Source organism: Ammospiza caudacuta, chromosome 1, assembly GCF_027887145.1.
Source record: "Ammospiza caudacuta isolate bAmmCau1 chromosome 1, bAmmCau1.pri, whole genome shotgun sequence".
Classification (NCBI taxonomy): domain Eukaryota; kingdom Metazoa; phylum Chordata; class Aves; order Passeriformes; family Passerellidae; genus Ammospiza; species Ammospiza caudacuta.
In genome coordinates this window covers 100018080-100036391 of record NC_080593.1, presented here as the reverse complement: position 1 = coordinate 100036391, position 18312 = coordinate 100018080, and the positions used below count along the sequence as shown (strand labels likewise).

The 18312-nt window shown below is 37.3% G+C and overlaps 1 protein-coding gene across 1 annotated transcript in view; it reads right to left on the bottom strand.

Annotated features, from left to right (window-relative positions):
• The window catches only part of CDH19 (cadherin 19), a 118214-nt gene extending 107058 nt beyond the window's left edge, over positions 1-11156 (bottom strand). Inside the window, exon 1 of the mRNA XM_058820251.1 lies at positions 11011-11156. The gene's annotated coding sequence lies outside the window, so the exon portion shown is untranslated. The remainder of the gene's footprint in view (positions 1-11010) is intronic.
• Positions 11157-18312: the final 7156 nt, after the last annotated feature.

The following is an 18312-nucleotide window of genomic DNA, read 5'->3' as shown; positions in this document are numbered from 1 at the left end:
TTGTTTTTGCTTTGCAGGCCCATGTAGCTGAGTTTGCTGTTTTAGCTGCCTTATCTAATGTTCAAGGCTTCTAGTGAAAAATAGATGCATAATATTTACATGACCTGCTCTCATGTCTTGGTTGCAACATATGCTTCCACAAAATTGTCACCTAAAAAGATGGAGATAGTCTGCTAGATTGCCTCAGACACACAGAAGAGCTTTTCCATAAGCAAATGTTTGAAAGTCGAATCCAGTCCTTGCACACTAATTTGGCAACATCGGGGCAAAAATCTTAATCAATAATGTTAAAATGCTGCCAACTAGTTTTCCAACTATTTCACTTCTTTCTCAATATCATACTCAGTTAACTGTAAAATGATATTTGATTGTTTTGAGGGAGTTCTTATGCTGAAGAAATGTTAATTACTGTCTTTCTGCAAGAGTGAGAATTGAAAGCTGCTATCAGTGTTAACAGTGGTTCATTACAAGGGATCACACCTTCCAGGTTGTCTGTTCTTTTGATTTTAGGCAGATTTACACATGCCAGAGGACATAATGATCTTCCCATAATAAGATTATGTTCCTTAGGTATTACATGTCTTCCTTTAAACTGAAGATCAAGACTGAAGTTTGATGGTCTGGAATCAAAATCACACTTTACATTCCTTGAGAAAAATCAAGAGTACTTGATCCATTACATTTAAAGCATGGATATGATACATAATTTTCTTTTTTTTTTCTGGATACAAAGCATACACACATCAGCATCTGTAAGAGATGTTATAGATTTGTGATGAAAACATTCACTGTTAGTGGCTCATTGATGAAGTGCTCTCTTCATGTCAGCGAAAATAAGGTTATTTTTATGTAACCAGTGTCTGACAACAGAGAGATGCATATAGACATCATGTTATCTACTACACCAAACTATATTAGTCTAACATCGAGACAGAAAGTTCAAATTTCAATTTTTTGAACCACCTCAATGAACCATGCTCCTAATTCTAAGTTCATCGCACTTGGGGATTTCTTCAAGATATAAGATCACAGCAATTAGAGGAATAAATAGTGAATATAGATAACCCTAATAAAATTTAAAGTAGAACTATATTGCCTGTGACTATTTTTACATCTCAGTTGTGATGTTTAAACTCCATTTTTTCATACAGTTATAAACATCAAATAATCCATACTAAAGGGTGAATAGACTGATGCATTATTTTGGTCCAATATCTATCACCAAAAAAGGCATAAGAAAAATACTTTTTACGCTGTGGAACTAACCAATAATTTTAGAAGTTGTATACTAACTCAAGCACTATTTTATTTGTACTTTTGATCTGACATATCTTCTATTTACAGTTTTCAGTCCAGTTTATTAACTTCTCGGTATGGTCAGCAGCCCAAATTCATAAAGAATATTTTATTGTTATGCATAAGTATGTTTATACATGCACACATATGAAAAAATATTTGTCTTTAGTATAAAAAGTCACCCAGAAATGTTCTGAAAAATTCAAAGCATGATAAAATCTATTTTATATAATTACCTTTAAATGTATTGCACAGTTTAAGGATTAACATCAGCCTCACAATTGTTTATTTCATCTGTGGTCTTCAAACATATTTTATTATTTCTTCCCCCTTTTTTTCTCTCAATTTTGTTTGAAATAGGAGTAATTAAATTTAAAATCCCAATGAGTCTACCACAACATTCATGGGAATTAGGTAATAAATGTCCTACAGCAGCCCAGGCAAGTCATCAACATTGTTTTACAGCAGCTTGATGTTTTTTGCCATAAAGATTATTGTGCTTCACATACAAAAAGCTCTGTTGACTATCAATCTTACATGCATGAAATTTTTGCTTCACCTTTTTCTTCTTCTGTAATACTCTTTGCCTTCAATTGAATATTGTCTGATTCCTTGGTATTAGGATTTTTTAAAAGAAGCAGTAAAATGTTCAAAGCCTTGAGCTCAAAAATAAAAAAATAAGTTAGTTTTTTATATTCACAAGAAATCATAGTTGGATTTTGAATAACTTTATTTATCATGAGTGTTTGGACTCCATCTGTCACCACTTTCAGTTATTCATTTCATATTTGCTAATTATAAGGTGGGGACACTGAGTGTATAAAGAACATCTTTTCCTTACTGAAACAATCAAATATAAGTATCCTTAAGGCTATTCTTTTCCCTGCATTGTCTAAGTAAGTGGTGTGTGACAAATTAAATCATGATGAGACAAATTACCTACCCGATGTAACAAAGACCACACAAATCAAGAGCTCCTCTGAAATCCAGGATCTAAGAAAATTCTCAGTTAGAGTCTGCTTTATTCATTACCAAGGTCTGTCCTGGATATTCAAAACTTTGACATCTCATTTTTGTTTAGCTTAGGGATTTTGCTTTTCTGTTTTCTGACAAACTTCATGAATTTTGTGAAAAAACCCTCCAATGAAATACATTTTTCTTGTAGCCTAATAAGAGATGCTTAGATAACATTGTTAGCTCAAAAATTAAAATCTGAAAGAATTAAACAAGTTTGGAGGAGTAGATGTACCTTTACTTCCCCTACATCACAAGTCCAAACACTATTTCTGTGTGTGAGTAGGGCTGATAAAACTAAAGAATATGAGCACATACCCCCATATATACACATATTTTTAGACTCAGTGTTTAGAAAAACAAACAAACCCTGTGTTCCCTAAACATTATTTCATAGAACACAATGAAAGCGTTTCATGGATTTCAGTAAAGCAGTATATATTTCAATAAAGGGGATAATTCAAGCAATTTGGCCTGCTGGTAACCTGGCATAAGATGCTTTGTTCTATTACAAAAAAATCTTTCACATCTTCTGTTTTTTGGGGTTTTTTGGTTAGATCTCTCACATCCCTTCCATGGCTCTATGAATTTAAAATTAACTAGAAAGGTCTGAAGAAGTTACATACCAGGAAATGGAATATTCAAACTTTCTTTCCAAGAAGAACAACACTTGTAATACAGAAATATGATTTTACAGTAATCTTCAAATGATGACTGAGAGTTAACAGAGTTAAATACCTCAGACTATTTCAGATCAAGATTTGTTGTCATTGTCTAAAAGGTAAATCATCATTTGTTATCTTGTTTAAATGTGGAAAGATATAAGCACACAGGCCCTATAGTTTATGTTTGTTTAGGCACATTTTCATTACCCTGTTGCAGCCCAGAAGCACGATACAGCTGGGGAAGAATGGAAGAAGGGTACTATTGCACTGGAAATCTTTTGGCAGACTTGAAGAAAAGGTCAGAATAGTTCTGTTTTGCTTTGTTTTTCTATTTGAGTGTTTCCATTTTTTAAATAGAACTTTAATTGAGTTGTCATTAATGTTTTAATCAAAATCCCCAAGAACTTCTCCTTGCTATATTCATCTGATATAGATGTACTCATGAACTTTTGTAAATGTAGACAATTATACCAAAGAAATACCAGACTTCACTTTACTGACTTCTACTATCAGGAAGTGATCTTCAGTGTCCCAGTTATGTTACTGCACAGCAGAATAACAGCCACAGCCAAACTTAATGAAAGACATTAGAGTTTTAGAGTTTTCTTAGAGTTTTCTTAGAGTTTTCTTCTTCTCTCGTGTGACGTGATTATCCTCAGATAAACTCAGACAAGTATGCTGCACAAGCATAAGATCTGATTTGTAATAAGTCACTGAAATAACTGTAAAACTTTACCTATAAATATCAAATATCAAATGGCAAATATCCGTCCATTTGTGTTGGATTATTCGGAACATTTGTTAGGGAGAGATTTAATGGCCCAGTGGGGTGTCACAATTGATATTCCAGACTCTCCACAGCATTTTGTGCAGCAGTCATTGAACAACAGTGCCCCACCCAAAAACTGAAATGGAAAACAGACAAACCAGTTGATGTAAAACAGTGGCCACTCAGTAAACAAAAAATAAGGGTGCTTGAGGAACTAGTGGAAGAGCAACTAAAAAAGGGCCACATTGTGGAGACCATGTCCCCATGGAACTCTCCAGTGTTTGTCATCCAAAAAGCTGACAAAAAGAGATGGCGACTTCTTCACGACCTCCGACAAATTAATAATGTAATTGAAGATATGGGTTCTCCCCAACCTGGTATGCCATCCCCAACAATGCTTCCCCAAGATTGGAAATTAGCTGTTATTGATATTAAAGATTGTTTTTTCCAAATCCCCTTGCACCCTGACGATGCACCGCGTTTTGCATTCTCCGTCCCTTCCATTAATATGGAATCACCTATGAAAAGGTACCATTGGACCGTTCTTCCTCAGGGTTTAAAGGTATCTCCAGCTATCTGCCAGTGGTATGTCTCTTCCCTGCTTTCCCCAGTGCATGCAGCCGCAGAGAAGGCCATCATCTATCATTATATGGATGATATCCTTGTGTGTGCCCCCAATGATGATTTACTCACACATGCGCTTGACCTAACGATCAATGCATTGATTGTTGCAGGGTTCGAGCTCCAGGAAAAGAAAATTCAAAAGATGCCACCTTGGAAGTATTTGGGCTTAGAAATTGGAAATAGGACCATTGTTCCTCAAAAACTAGAAATCAATCCAAGGATCAAGACCCTTGCGGATGTCCACAAGTTGTGTGGGTCTTTGAATTGGGTAAGACCATGGCTCGGTCTGACTAATGAAGACCTTGCCCCTCTTTTCAATTTATTGAAAGGGGGAGAGGACCCAGGTGCTCCTAGGTCTGTTACCCCAGAGACACGGAAAGCTCTAGAAAAGGTTCAGATTGCAATGTCCACAAGACAGGCCAACCGATGCCGGCCTGACCTGCCATTCAAATTTATCATCCTAGGAAAGTTGCCACACCTCCATGGAATTATTTTCCAGTGGGAGGAAAAACAAACACCTAAGGCAAAGAACACGCCAAAAAAGGACCGGGACCAGAGGGACCCTCTCTTGATCATAGAATGGGTTTTCCTCAGTCCAAGAGACTGACAAAGCCTCAGGAGCTGGTAGCAGAACTGATCTGGAAAGCACCAGGGTTTATCGCTGAAGGCAACAGAAGGGCAGATGCTCTTGTTGCACCTGCAGTGATGGCCACTCTCCCAAATGTTTTTGAACAGGCAAAAACCAGCCACCAGCTTTTCCACCAAAATGCACCTGGCCTGGTTCGTCAGTTTAACATCACTCGAGAACAGGCCAAAGCGATTGTGGCCATATGCCCAAATTGCCAACAACATGCACTCCCTACAGTGAGTACGGGAGCAAACCCAAGGGGACTGAACAGTTGTGAACTGTGGCAAACAGATGGCAAATACAGTCATTTGAACGGCAGAAATATGTTCATGTTAGTGTAGATACCTTTTCTGGAGCGGTCTATGCTTCTGCCCACACAGGAGAATCATCTATTGATGCTGTTAAGCACCTCTTACAGGCTTTTTCTTTCATGGGCATCCCCAAGGAGCTGAAAACTGATAATGGGCCTGCTTACAAATCCAAGGAATTCGGGAGCTTCCTGCATCAATGGGGAGTAGAGCACAAAACTGGCATCCCCTACTCCCCTACAGGTCAAGCCATTGTAGAAAGAACTCACTGTGATATTAAAAGGGTCCTGGACCAGCAACAACAGGTTCTGAAGGTAGAATCTCCCCACATCCGGTTATCCAGGGTGCTATTCACAATCAATTTTCTGAATTGTTCTTTTGACAGCCTGAACCCACCCATCCTATGCCACTTTGGGGGGAGCAATCATAGGTTAATGAAAGAAAAACCTCCGGTTTTAGTAAAAGACCCTGAGACTTGGAAAATGGTGGGACCTTACAAATTGGTTACTTGGGGACGAGGATACGCCTGTGTGTCCACCCCCTCTGGTTTAAGGTGGGTTCCTTCCAAATGGGTAAAGCCCTATGTTCCCAAGGTCTCAGAGAAATCTACAGAAGCACCCCAGGTTGCTCATGCTGCCTGGAGAAGAAAATGCCGCACGCGTTCTCTGGAGGAAATTCCATTTAAGCCTCCTATCTGGAATAGTTTATAATATATGTTTGTTTCAAGTTTTTGTACCAGTTTAGATCCCACTGTTCGTGTGTAGCCTCGAGACGCCATGAGACCGAGCCTGCTTCTCGTCCTACTTGTGATCACCCCACCTGCAATCTCCTGCACAGTTCCTCAGCCCAAACCACATATGGGCTACCTTGACAAAGGTTCTCGGACATCCACAGAGAAACTGACAACTGGCTGAATGGACTGTTCAAAGGCTGGGGACTCTCGGACTCGTTGGGATCTATTCTGATAACTGTGTTTTTAGTGCTGTTTATTTTAGTTATTGTAGTTGTTAGCATTGGTTTTGGACTAATCAAACGCATGGTCCTCAAGTTAATTTCAAGCTCATCTCCCTCTCCTGAGGTCTACCATTTGGAAGCCCTCAGTGTTTCAATGGATGACCTGGAAGCCTCAGTGGAAAACACTGACCCTCCTGTAGAGGAAGAACTGATTTACCAACCATGGTTTGGCAATCATTCTGCACCACAAACACAATCCTCTTCTTTTTAAACAAAACTAGGGGGAGATGTTGTGGTGTGCTGTAATGTCCCATTTTAGACTTCCAGGTCACTTCCCCAGGTGTGCCTATTTCTCTCTCCCTTGCCCCCATGCTGAGTGAGTCCTGTCAATCAGGCTTAACATTCCAGCAAGGCATTGTGTGGTTGGTCAAGTTCAAAGGATGCCCCTCAGGCCCAGGGGTCATTGGCCTGTCTGGGTGTCATCTTCCCCTGAGACCCTGCCCCTCTCACCTGGTTGGTGGCTCACCTGTACCTCCCCTCCCCCTGTCCCTGAGCTTAAAAGGTGAATGCGGCCGGGATTCTGTTGGAGCAGTTGCCTACATTCAGACCTCTGTAACCATGGAATAAACCTCTGGATTTAAACCCTCCAGCAGAATCCATCTCTTTTTCTCTTCACCACCGCCAGAAGCCATTCCTCCTGAGGTAAACGGAGTTCCTAACAAGCCTGGACTTGTTCAGTGCCCAGCTGCAACCTCCAGCAAGCCAAGGTATCTCTGGGGTGACACACCACAGTTGCTGCCTTTGGCCCAGCAGCGAGGGCCAGACTGGCCCAGGCACTATCTAACTGGTAATATTGGGATTCATATTCCAATACCAGTGCACATGCAAATCTTAATAATGAGCTTTATTTTTTAAGTACATTGAAGACAAAAGTAACAGATCTCCAATCTATTTTAATTCTTGGCATGAAGGCTTCTTTATTCATGGATCATTGATCTGACAGACTGAAAAGGGAATGACTTCTATTTCTTTTGGTGGCTTACACCAGTCTATTGCAAGGAAAATAGATAAAAAATTCAGATTTGTGTGCAGTGGCATCAGTTTGAATTCTTCTGCTAAGGTCTGTGGTTTTCTTCCCAAGGAAGATTGGGATTATATCCCATTCACTGTGTGCACTGTTGCTGAATGAGTTGTTCATAAAAGCATTTGTAGAAGCAGTTGTATAATTTTTGCGTACTGTAATATACTGAAATTTTAGGCAAATAAGCTTTACAGTGAGGCAGCTAAGCCATCTTGTTCTTTAACAATTGATAAAGGGGAATGTGGGTATTTCTTTACACTCCTGAAGAGACACAAGGAATTAATTTTTGTGGTTAGTATGTGTCTCACAAACAAGTAAATTGAGTCATCCAATGCAAGCACAGGTAAGCAGGTAGTGTGAAGAAAAACATTTTTTCAAACTCAGTTTGCTTCCATGGGACAGATAACTCTGGGTTCAGGATACAGAAGACAACTGTTGGACTGTGAAGCATAGGTTTCATTAATTATTCTGTTAGATTTGTAATTTCATAGCACAGTCCATAGAAGAATATCCAAACAACCTTTCCCACCCCAGGCTGTCTGCATACAAAGATTTCATCCTCCACATCAGCCACAAAACTTTCACTCATTTTCCAATATCCTTTAGGATATAATGAACAATTCATGCAATGATGTAGACTTTGTACCCCCATTGTGGAAGAAAAATAGTTAAATGTATCCCAGACTCAAAAAAACCTGCTCCAAAAAAAAAATTCTAGCTCTGTGGGATGCAAGGATAAAAATATGATTCCACTGTAAGGAAGAGAAAGACCAGACATGGGTACTGATTACTCTTCCCAGCTTCCTTCATGCTCTTTTTCTGGGAAAAGAGGAGATTCTACTCCTTTCTTTTACATTTTAAAACACTACCCTTCTTGCAGCAGGCCAGGTTAGGAGGGTTAATTGGACCCAGATGTCTATCTTGTCATGATCCAAACCCAAAATTCAAAGTCCCTTTGTTCAGTCAGCTTTACTTCTTCTGAAGGGAAAGAAGGAAATGGGTAAACACCTGAGTCATTTCTTGATCTTAGCATGCATTAGAGGAGCAAAAATTATTAAAACTAGTGTGAAATTTGGCAAAGACCCCTATAATTATTGATAGAACTGAACTGAAAAACCATACTTCTATTTGTGGCTTCTCAGGAGCAAAAGAAAATTCATTAATCATTCAGTAACACAGTCTGCTAATATCACACCTTCCATTGAACAAATGGATCTATGATTAATCAGGTTAATTGATTTTGTTGCTTAAATCCAGACTACTTTGACCATGCAATAATTTTAGGCTCTAAAACTAATTCTGAGAGAATGAATAAGGATAAAAGAATACATTATCTTCTGATGATTAATATTGTTCTTCCACTGACCAGCCAAATTACTTTCTGATCAGTTTGTACCTATTTAATCTTGTTTTGAACTGAATATGGTGATAATGATCAAGGGAAGCATGACATGACTTGTAACATTTTCTGTGTTCATATTATGAAGTAGAACTGAGAAATAAAGTCTATGAAAAAAAAAGGGAAAATTTTTCTTAATTTATTCACTTCTCCATTCCTAGCTGTAAACAATTTTATTTATATATATATAGAGAGAGAGAGGGAGAGAGAGAGAGAGAGATTTTCCCTGGCCCTTAAGATTTCTGAATTAAATGAAAATAAAAATGAAGCACAAAAGATAATAGATTAATAACTTGTTAATCTCCAGCATTTTTATCTCATCAAATAATAATTATTTTTAAAATTGGTATAGTTTTTTCCTAAAATGAAATAAATTTCAAAATGGAAAGTCATTTCAATCAAATTACTACAAATTGGACAAGTAACTCAAACTTTAAAATGGTAAGGCATAGTACTTTAATGAATTAAAAGTATTTTTTCCTTTCCTGTGTAAGAAAAAGTAATTTGTGAATACTTACATTTGTTCACTTATTCATATTGCATATAACAATTTTTTTTCAAAAATTAAAATTTCATTACAACATTCCCTCATATATGTCAGCAATTGCCTAAAGATACACAATTTTTAAAGAAAAAATTTTTTAGCATCAAGAGGAAATTAGAACAAGCAATTTTAAAGGTTTTGAAATCTCTATGGTTGCTGGATCATACCACTTCAGGTGGATCTACAATTACCTACACTGGGGTAAGTTTAAAATGTCCTCATCACCCCTGAATCAGTGTCAGTGAGTCACACTTTAATACTCAGCACTGTTTGGTTCTGAACCTGAAGAGCTGAGTGGATAAAAGTCTGTGGTTTCTTTTAAAAACTCTCCCATTATTGCTGGAAGTAGATCAGAGCCCGGTATAACATATTGCAAATTCTTTGATTTCTACTTTCAAACAACAATGTTTCTGAGAGAATTGTGCCTATTCCATTAAATATGTGCCACACCACAGTCACCATGGACTGTAATTTTTATATTTCCCCATAAATAGGATCTGACATAATGCAGAGCCAAAACTCAAAGTGTTCTTTATCTTCCAGATTTTACACAAGCTACTGAGCTTGTAGGTCAGGATTTGAAGGTGGTTTCAAAACCAGATATTGAAGAATAGATGGAGCCAAGATTCATAATTGAAAGATAATGACTGAGGCATTCATCTGTGGAATTTATGCATGTTTTCAATTAGTTGCAAATGTTCTTTACACAGTTTAATATATGAGACAGGTTAGACTGTTATCATGGTTTAACCCCAGCTTGGAATGAAGCTCCACACAGCCACTCACTCATTTCCCTCCCCACCAGAGGGACCTGGAAGAGAACTGAAGGGGTGAAAGCTGGAAAATTCAAGGGTTGAGATGAAGACAGTTTATTGTGGAAAGCAAAAGCCAAGCACAGAAGCAAAACAAAACAAGGAATTAATTCACTGCTTCCCATGGGCAGGCTGGAGTTCAGCAATCCCCAGGTGAGCAGGGCACCATCACATGTAATGGTGACTGGGGAAGACAAATGCCACCACTCCAAACCTCACCTCTTTCCTCCTACACTTTATACACAGAACATGATGCCATATGGTCGGGAATATCCCTTTGGTCAGCTGGGGTCACCTGTCCTGGCTGTGTCTGCTCCCAGCCTCCCACACACCCCCGACATCCTCACCAGTGTGTCAGTACAAAAAGCAGAAAGGACTTTGGCTCTGTGCAATCTCTGCTCAGCAATAACAAAAACATCTCTGTATTACCAACCCACTTGTCACCACAGATCCAAAACACTAACCCATACCAGCTACTGTGAAGAAAATTAACTCAACTTCACCCAAAACCAGGAAATCTTGAAAAAACTGTACAACCTTTCAAGCAATAGAGATGTTCTTTAGGACAACTCAGACATTTTGAAACTGGGAATAAAAACATGGAAAATCAAAGTGAAAGGAGGACAACTAGGAGTCTGCTATCCATTTTGAGGGAGTAAGAGTAAGGTATATTGAATCACAGAGCCCTTTTTAAGTTTGAACACTTTTTTCTCAGAAGAGCAGAACACCTTTTCAAGACCTCCCTCCTTTAGATGCTCTTGATTACATCTTTACCTATGTAAACCCATCCTAGGAACAAAGAAATAAAGGTTTTGCTGTCATGACCAAGATTCTGTCTTGAAACAGAACATGCAAACAAGTCCTGAGTTTAAGAGAGAAGGAAAACAGATGTGCAAAGGAAAAATAAATGCTGTACCTGCTCTCTTCATTTAATAAGTTGCCTCTTTGTGTGAAGGAATTCCTCCTGGATACCCTTTTCTCTGCTTGGCTGTGTCTCAGCATTCACTCCTGTCGTACATCGTTTATCAGTACCACCTCTGGGAGATAACCAGCATCTGTGAGATGTGTAGTATGTTTTGGATGAAAGCTGTCCCTGTTGCCTTTAACAATGCCAATTGTTCTACATCCCCAGCGTTCTGCACTTGTCTTCAGTGGTTAGAAACAGCATTCCCAGCTGCAGTGGGAAAGGGCTTTGAATAAATATTAAGCAGACAGCAAACATGCTATAAGTTTTTCATGAATGGTATTTTAAACTAAGAGTAACAGTAGGTTTTAAAATTTTTGAGTGTCTAAATTAGCGGCCTATTTTCTTAATTGTCAGAAAGGAAAAACCACTAATGTCCTATTATTTTTGGTCAATAAAAGAGTCTGGGATTTCTGATTCAAGACATTAGACTCAGACTTGAGATCCCAGACCCTGGAGGCACTCACATGCCTGACAGCAATTTCATCCACACTACACTTCGGTAAAAACAATTTTTTCCTCCAAAAATACCTGCAGAATTTTGTGCCACAATACGATAGCTCCTCTGGTACAAACCACCCTATCTGCATCATTCAGTCCAGTCTTCAGAAGTGTTGGGCTTGAGGAAACCTTCTGCTGCATGGAGAGGTCTGACTCATCTCTCACCATGGTGTCCAAGCAAGCTGTCTGTGGCTGCTGTGATAGCAAGAAAAACAGCTGAGATCTGTAAGAAGGAGACTGCTTCAGGGTGTCTGTGTTCCCTGTTTAGAAGTCACATGGATCCAAATTTAAGAAGATGGGATAATTCCTCAATTTTCATTCTAACCTTGACATGGAGAGTTTCTCGAGGTATCCTCCAGATGGGAAATTACAAATCTACATTTTGGCACACAAGGTCACAGAATTATTGCATTCACCTTTACCTTTTCAGTAGTAGTTGTGGAAGACGACTGGACAATACCCAGTGGTGGGATCCCATGACTCCTCAAATATACCTGCTTACATGAATTATTCGGATAATAAGATGCCTTGGTTTGAAAAGACAGGTGTCTGCTAAGGAAGGCAGGAGCCTCTCTTGAAATGGAAAATGTAAATCTCTCCCTCCAAATTATTATATTTTTGAAATTAAGGGGCTCTCAGACAAAGATATGGGAGTAGGAATTACAGTTCTTTATTAGGAAAAGTAAAAACAAAAATGCAGTAATACCAAACAACAGAGACAGAACACAACCTGACACCCTGTGGGTCAGAGTGTTGGTAGCTGTCCAGTTAAATGGCAGCTGCAGTCCTCCTGCAGTGACATGTGAGGCTCTGTTGGATCAGCGATCCTGTAGAAGGGCAGAGTTTTCTTCTGAATGTTCAGTGGTGGTGTAGATGGGCCTGGTCTTCTTCTGGGAATCTAGAGGGAAAAGACTGCATGTAGTATCCTAAATCTCAGATTATATCCAGGTAGGAATGCTTGGCTCCTCCTCCTGCGTGGAGTATCTCACAACGGGATGATGCAATTTTATCAGTCATGCAGTGACACTCAATGGCCTATCAACAGAAGATATTTTCTGGAGACAGGACTGGTTTGTGGAAGAAATAAAGAAAACTGCTCCACCTGGTTTTAACAGGTGGCCCAATTAACAGAAGATAACAGCCCCACCTCTAACAGAGGGCAATAAAATACACAACCCCAGCCAAATCTTGCATTTACAACTTAAGACTTAGTAATGTAATGAAAATCAAGGTAGGATGGTATCACAAAAAATTGTATTGGAGTATCTAATTTAAGGGTTTATACTCTGAGTTGTTTTTTGATCAACTCACCATTTCTCATTAACACTCTGGAGCTTATTATTAGCTTCATAGATGAGATGATGGGAACCTGACATACTGGCTGACTTCACTGTTGTTCAAAGACACTTCCACTGCACAAGAATCTGTCCAAAACCAGGGACAGCTTTACTCTTTCTGTTAATTTGAAAGTTTGAAAGTCAATGAGAAGACAATACCAATGCTTGCAAGTCCAAGGAAATTAGTCCTTTTTCCTTAAATTATGTTTCTAGTTTTACTATGCTGTTAAAATACTTGCTACAAATTTGTTCTTATTAGTTGATTTTGTTATTGCCTTGGACTTCAATAGCTATCCTGCAATCACAAAAATGGAGGTTGTCAAGGAGAACTGATTTTCTGCTTAACTACAGGCTATTTATCATTCTTGCCCTGCATCTCTGTGTATTTGCTGAGACATAGGTACATCAGTCATCTGTCATGTGCTGGTTTGCAGCTAGATCTGGATTGTCCCTTTTTATTTTCATTCCATGCACAAGGATGAAAGGACAAGGCAGCAGTGACTTAAGCTTTGCCCTGAGGTGTTGCCAGGGCACAATTCAAAAGTAATACCAAGTTCTGCAATCCAGTAAAATTTCCATGTCCTCCACTTCTGAGCTATGTGCTTTGTCTCAAGTCTTGGCAGGCTAGTTAAGGTTTAAGGTTCATTTAAAATTTGATTTATTTCAGGCACTCTCAAGAGTTTTATTAATACTAAGTGCAGTGGGAAGCCCTGTGATTATCATTTATATGATCAGATAAGATAAATAATAGGCAGATAGCGGTTTATGCAGGGATAGGAGGAAATACTTCTTAAATAAGGTGCTTACAATCACATCATCATCATAGACATTAAGAAGTTATTCACATTTGCAATATTTCAAGCACATTGCACAGAAATGAATTTTGGTGACCAATAGTACAATTAAAATGTAGACTGAAACACTGTGAAAATGAAAACTGTGAAAATATCTATGAGCTTTCACCTGTCTATATTATTTCTACGTTCTATTTATTAAGTTTTATCCATCTGCTTTCATTAATCCTATGTGGCCCTAAAACTGCTTCATAAGGCACCGATTTTTTGCACAATCAAGTAACTTCTATGACTTGATGTGGATTGAAAGTGAACAAGTGGCTGTTGTAAAACTGAAAGTGACAAAAAGAGAAGGAGTATCTATAACCAACTCAGCTTCACCATGATGTTTCCTAATGTATTTAACAGTAGTTTTAAGAATTTTTATAACTAGAATTTTCCAGTTGTATATAATGTCAGATGCTGAAGTTTTCTGAGTGGCAATCCTAGTCTTTTTCACTGAAAAAAAAAAATACAACCCAAAACAAACAAACCTCGCAAGCCTATTTTATGCTCTGCTATGTCTCAAAGAAGCTGTCAGGTAATAGCATGGAAAGTTTCTGGTCATTGAACCTATAGTCTGTTGGGAGTCTGGGTATTGACATGAAAACTATTTTCAATATCATCCTGGAAGACAAATTATTATTTGCCTGATTTTGCTGGATGAACGGGTCAACTTTTTTTAGACATAAAATTGTACTCCAAAACATTTAGAAAAAAACCAGCAAGCACAGCCTTAGCAAAACTAAGATATGATTTCCCTCACTTACTTCTTTAATAGACACATCAATCTCGCTTGTCATGGTTTTGTTGCTATACATATAGAGCAAACCTCTTTTTTATTCAGACTGATTTACTTTTATTCTAGATTGAGGAAAACCAACAAGCAAGAAAACAGCAAAAGAGGAATTGTAATATCTTGTTTCCCACCTGAATTGCTAACTGGAGCTCTTTCAACAGGGAGCATGCTATGCTTAAAGATACAGTAAACCCTGAATATTTGTTTTCTTGTGCTATTTGTAAGCTTCTCACTCCTAATTTTTTTTTTTCAATCCCATCTAGTACATGAAGAATTATCACAGTCTTCCATTCTATATAACATATTTTATGTGAGTCCTGCACCTACAGCCAGTTTAAATATCCTGATAAACTAAGGTGCAGCCAAGAGTTATCACAGATAATGCTGCCCTGGACATAGATATGATGCCTTGAGAGTTTTATTCTGAGCAGTTTGGCTCTAGCCTTTTTACCTTTTCTCTGGATTTAATAGCTCACAGATCCTTTTTCTCCTTATTTGATCTCTCCTTCAGAGAACCTGCTGCTACACAATGCTGATACAAAATAATGGCTTCTTGGAAACTCCTGCCTTGTGCTTCTCATGGCCCATTGCTTCTGACTTACTTTTTACACCTTTCTCATCAATGGACCTCTCTGATGGCTCTTAAAATTTATGGGAACCTATAGAAATCTTCCCAAGTCCTATCAAAATGCTGATATTTATTTTTAACCTCTAAAAGAAATTTAGAATTTAATGGTAGTTATGTAGGAATGTATGTATGAAGTAGAAAATATGATAAAACAGTTAATTCTCCTCAATGTCTGTGTCTGTCTAGCATTTCCATATGAAAATAAAATTTTAAAGGTGTTTATTTCTCTTTATAGTGATTAATGGGATCTGATATTTTTTAGTGATTTAATGGCATCATGGCCACTGTAGACAAGTTTATCAATATGCTCAAAATTAAAAACAACTATTACTGCAGGGCATAATATATAGTAAGTATTTTCACATAGTTCTTAATATTTTTCCTTCTTCCTAATTTATCCCAAGTATACAAAGGCATTTTAAGCTTTAACTACACTGCAGCCAATACTGAAAAAAAAGAAGGAAAAAAATTCATGAGCAATTTTATTTTAGCCTGATGTAATAAATTTCTAATCTTTAAATTTTTGTGCATGTATTTACTAGGCAAAGTTATTTTCCAGAGCAGTATTTTCAGACTAAACATGGGAATTTTTCTTCAGAAAAAAATAATAGAAATTTCAGTGTGAGGACTTCAAATTCTGATTTCTTGTCTGCACGCGAACTGTGGTAAAGCAGCTACAAAAATCAGATATTGAGATGCAAATTTCATAGTGATCCAAGCACCTGTCAGTCACTCTGCAATTCTGATATTTTGCTGTGATTTTGCTAGGTCTCCTCATGTTAACCCTTAAGACTAATAATAAATTTTAAAAATCCTTGAATAACAATAAATTTTATAAAAATTCCATGAGATTACATATATTAATATGTTCTTCCCAAAATCGTAATATTTTAATAATTTAAAAATTTTCTGAAAGACCTAAAGATTTAATCACTGTAAAATATTAATTCCCACCTGAAGTTTTCATACAATAATTTTTTGTCACTGCTCTTTGTGTTAAGGGTTTTTTTTTTCTGATGTAAGTTTATTTTTTAGTAGATTATCCTGTTCCTTATAAATTCAAATGAAGGAAACCAGTGATAAATCATTGGCAGCACTATGCAATATATTTTATGCTGCTTTGGAATTTCACTGCTTCTTCTGTTTAACCTTTCTGACTTTGTAACACAAATTTGACAGCAGACACATCCTTTCAGGAAGTGATACACCACTGCCATGATGAGAATTCCACAAAAATCTTTCCTGTTACAAGCTGGAAATAAGATAAAATGCCTATATACAGTAAACTTTTACAGAGTTCCCTAGTGAAGCTGAAAGCAGCATGATTCTGAGGCTGTACACCCTTTGCATGGAAAATGCAAAACTCAGAATGTTCAGAGAGAGTAGCTACAATGTGTTGTGCTGTGCTCTGATTTTCTTACGGAACACATTTCATTTTATTTAATTTTGTTTTGTTCTATGCCTTTCCCCTTCCTTTTGTCACTTCTCTTGTTTAACACCAGTGCATTTGCAACTTCACTAACCCTGGTTACCATTAGTCACCACTCAGAGCAGTAGAAGACAGAGATGTATCAAGCAGGATAGCTTGGTCCCCAGTTGTTGCTGTTGTTAGTAAATAATGCTGTCAGACTGCCTAGACATCCCAGTCATTTATATGGATTCCACAGAACTGCCTAAATGTACTTAAAAAAAAGTCATAAACCAAAATTGTAGTACAACAAATTTTCTTCACCTTTTTTTTTTCTGATTTCATTACAAATTATTATGGAAAATAAGGCATCGTTAAAGATATGTGCACTGTTTGAGAATAAGGTTTCTGACCTTAATGCTCAAACTCTTAGTGTATAGTTTATCTTGCAAAGATAGTATTCAATTTACTCTAATTTTATTTTCTTGCAGTTCACAAGTGTTTTCACTTTCTGTATCTACACCTCCACACCAGTTCCATGTGTCAGAAGTCACTAGAAGTGTAATAGTGTCACAGTTGGTTTTCTATCCTCTACTGTTAACATTTTCCTGCATTTCCAGAAACACTTCCACACCGCTCTATTTTTTCCCCCCACATATTACATATTCCATTGTTTCTTCCTTTCTTTCAGCTTCTTGAACTTTAGGTCTTTGCTTATTAAATGAAAAATGCCTCATTTTTCTTGCATTGCTCACACATTGGTTCAGAACTTAAGTGTCAACAACAAAGTAGAGAAGAAAACAAATTAGTTTTCAGTTCTGGATGACCTTATTTTCTGGTCATTCTGTTTCTTGACAGCAAATGAGGCTGACATCACTTACAATAAAAGAACTTATGATTCTGATTTTCTGTACAAGTAATCTTGGTTCCATAGGCAGATAAAATCTGATTCTGGAAACTAAAGGCTTGAAAGAAAGAATAGGTTTTAATTTTTAGAATTATTTTTCTAATTGTCATTTTTCAATTTGTTATACTTTCTAAAAAAATTCTAAAACCTTCTCAAGGAGTAAAAAGGCTTTAAAATATTTTTGTTATAAATATCTATCTTGCTGACGCCCTTTTGTGAAAGATGAACAAGTTGATTTCTTCAATTGTATTAGTTCTCTGTTAGGAGAAAGAAGTGGAGTATACATGTGTTTTCTGGGCTGCAAAGCAGTTTTTGTGGCCTCCTGTGGATTTCCCCTCATGAAAAAATAGGTTGTGTTTTGGTTTTGATTTCTATTATTATTATTCCTGAGTCCATTCTTCTTTTCTAGTGTTGCTATTTTTCATCTGCTGTTCTGAAACAGTGGCAGATTGCTTTTCTGGGTTAGATAATATAATCAAATAGATCAATGTCTTAAGGAATACTATAATCTCAAAAATCACTTCAGTTGGAAAACATTGTGCTTGCTCTTGCTATAATTTACAAGAAACATACTATATTTCTATAAAGAAAGGTGATGGGAGGATAATCTAATTTTTTTCAATGTGTTTACTGTATCCATTTCACAGCACTTTACAGACAGTTTCAGTTTCTTGTGTAATGTCTGCTAGACAGACTCCCCTGTTTCTTTGGTATAGGCAGGAATATTATTTTAGGTGGAAATCATCACTCTAAAATCACAAGAGGTGAAGGGGAGATTAACTACCATACACAATACTTGAAAATATATTTCTACACATTTTTTAGAAATAGCTACATTTCA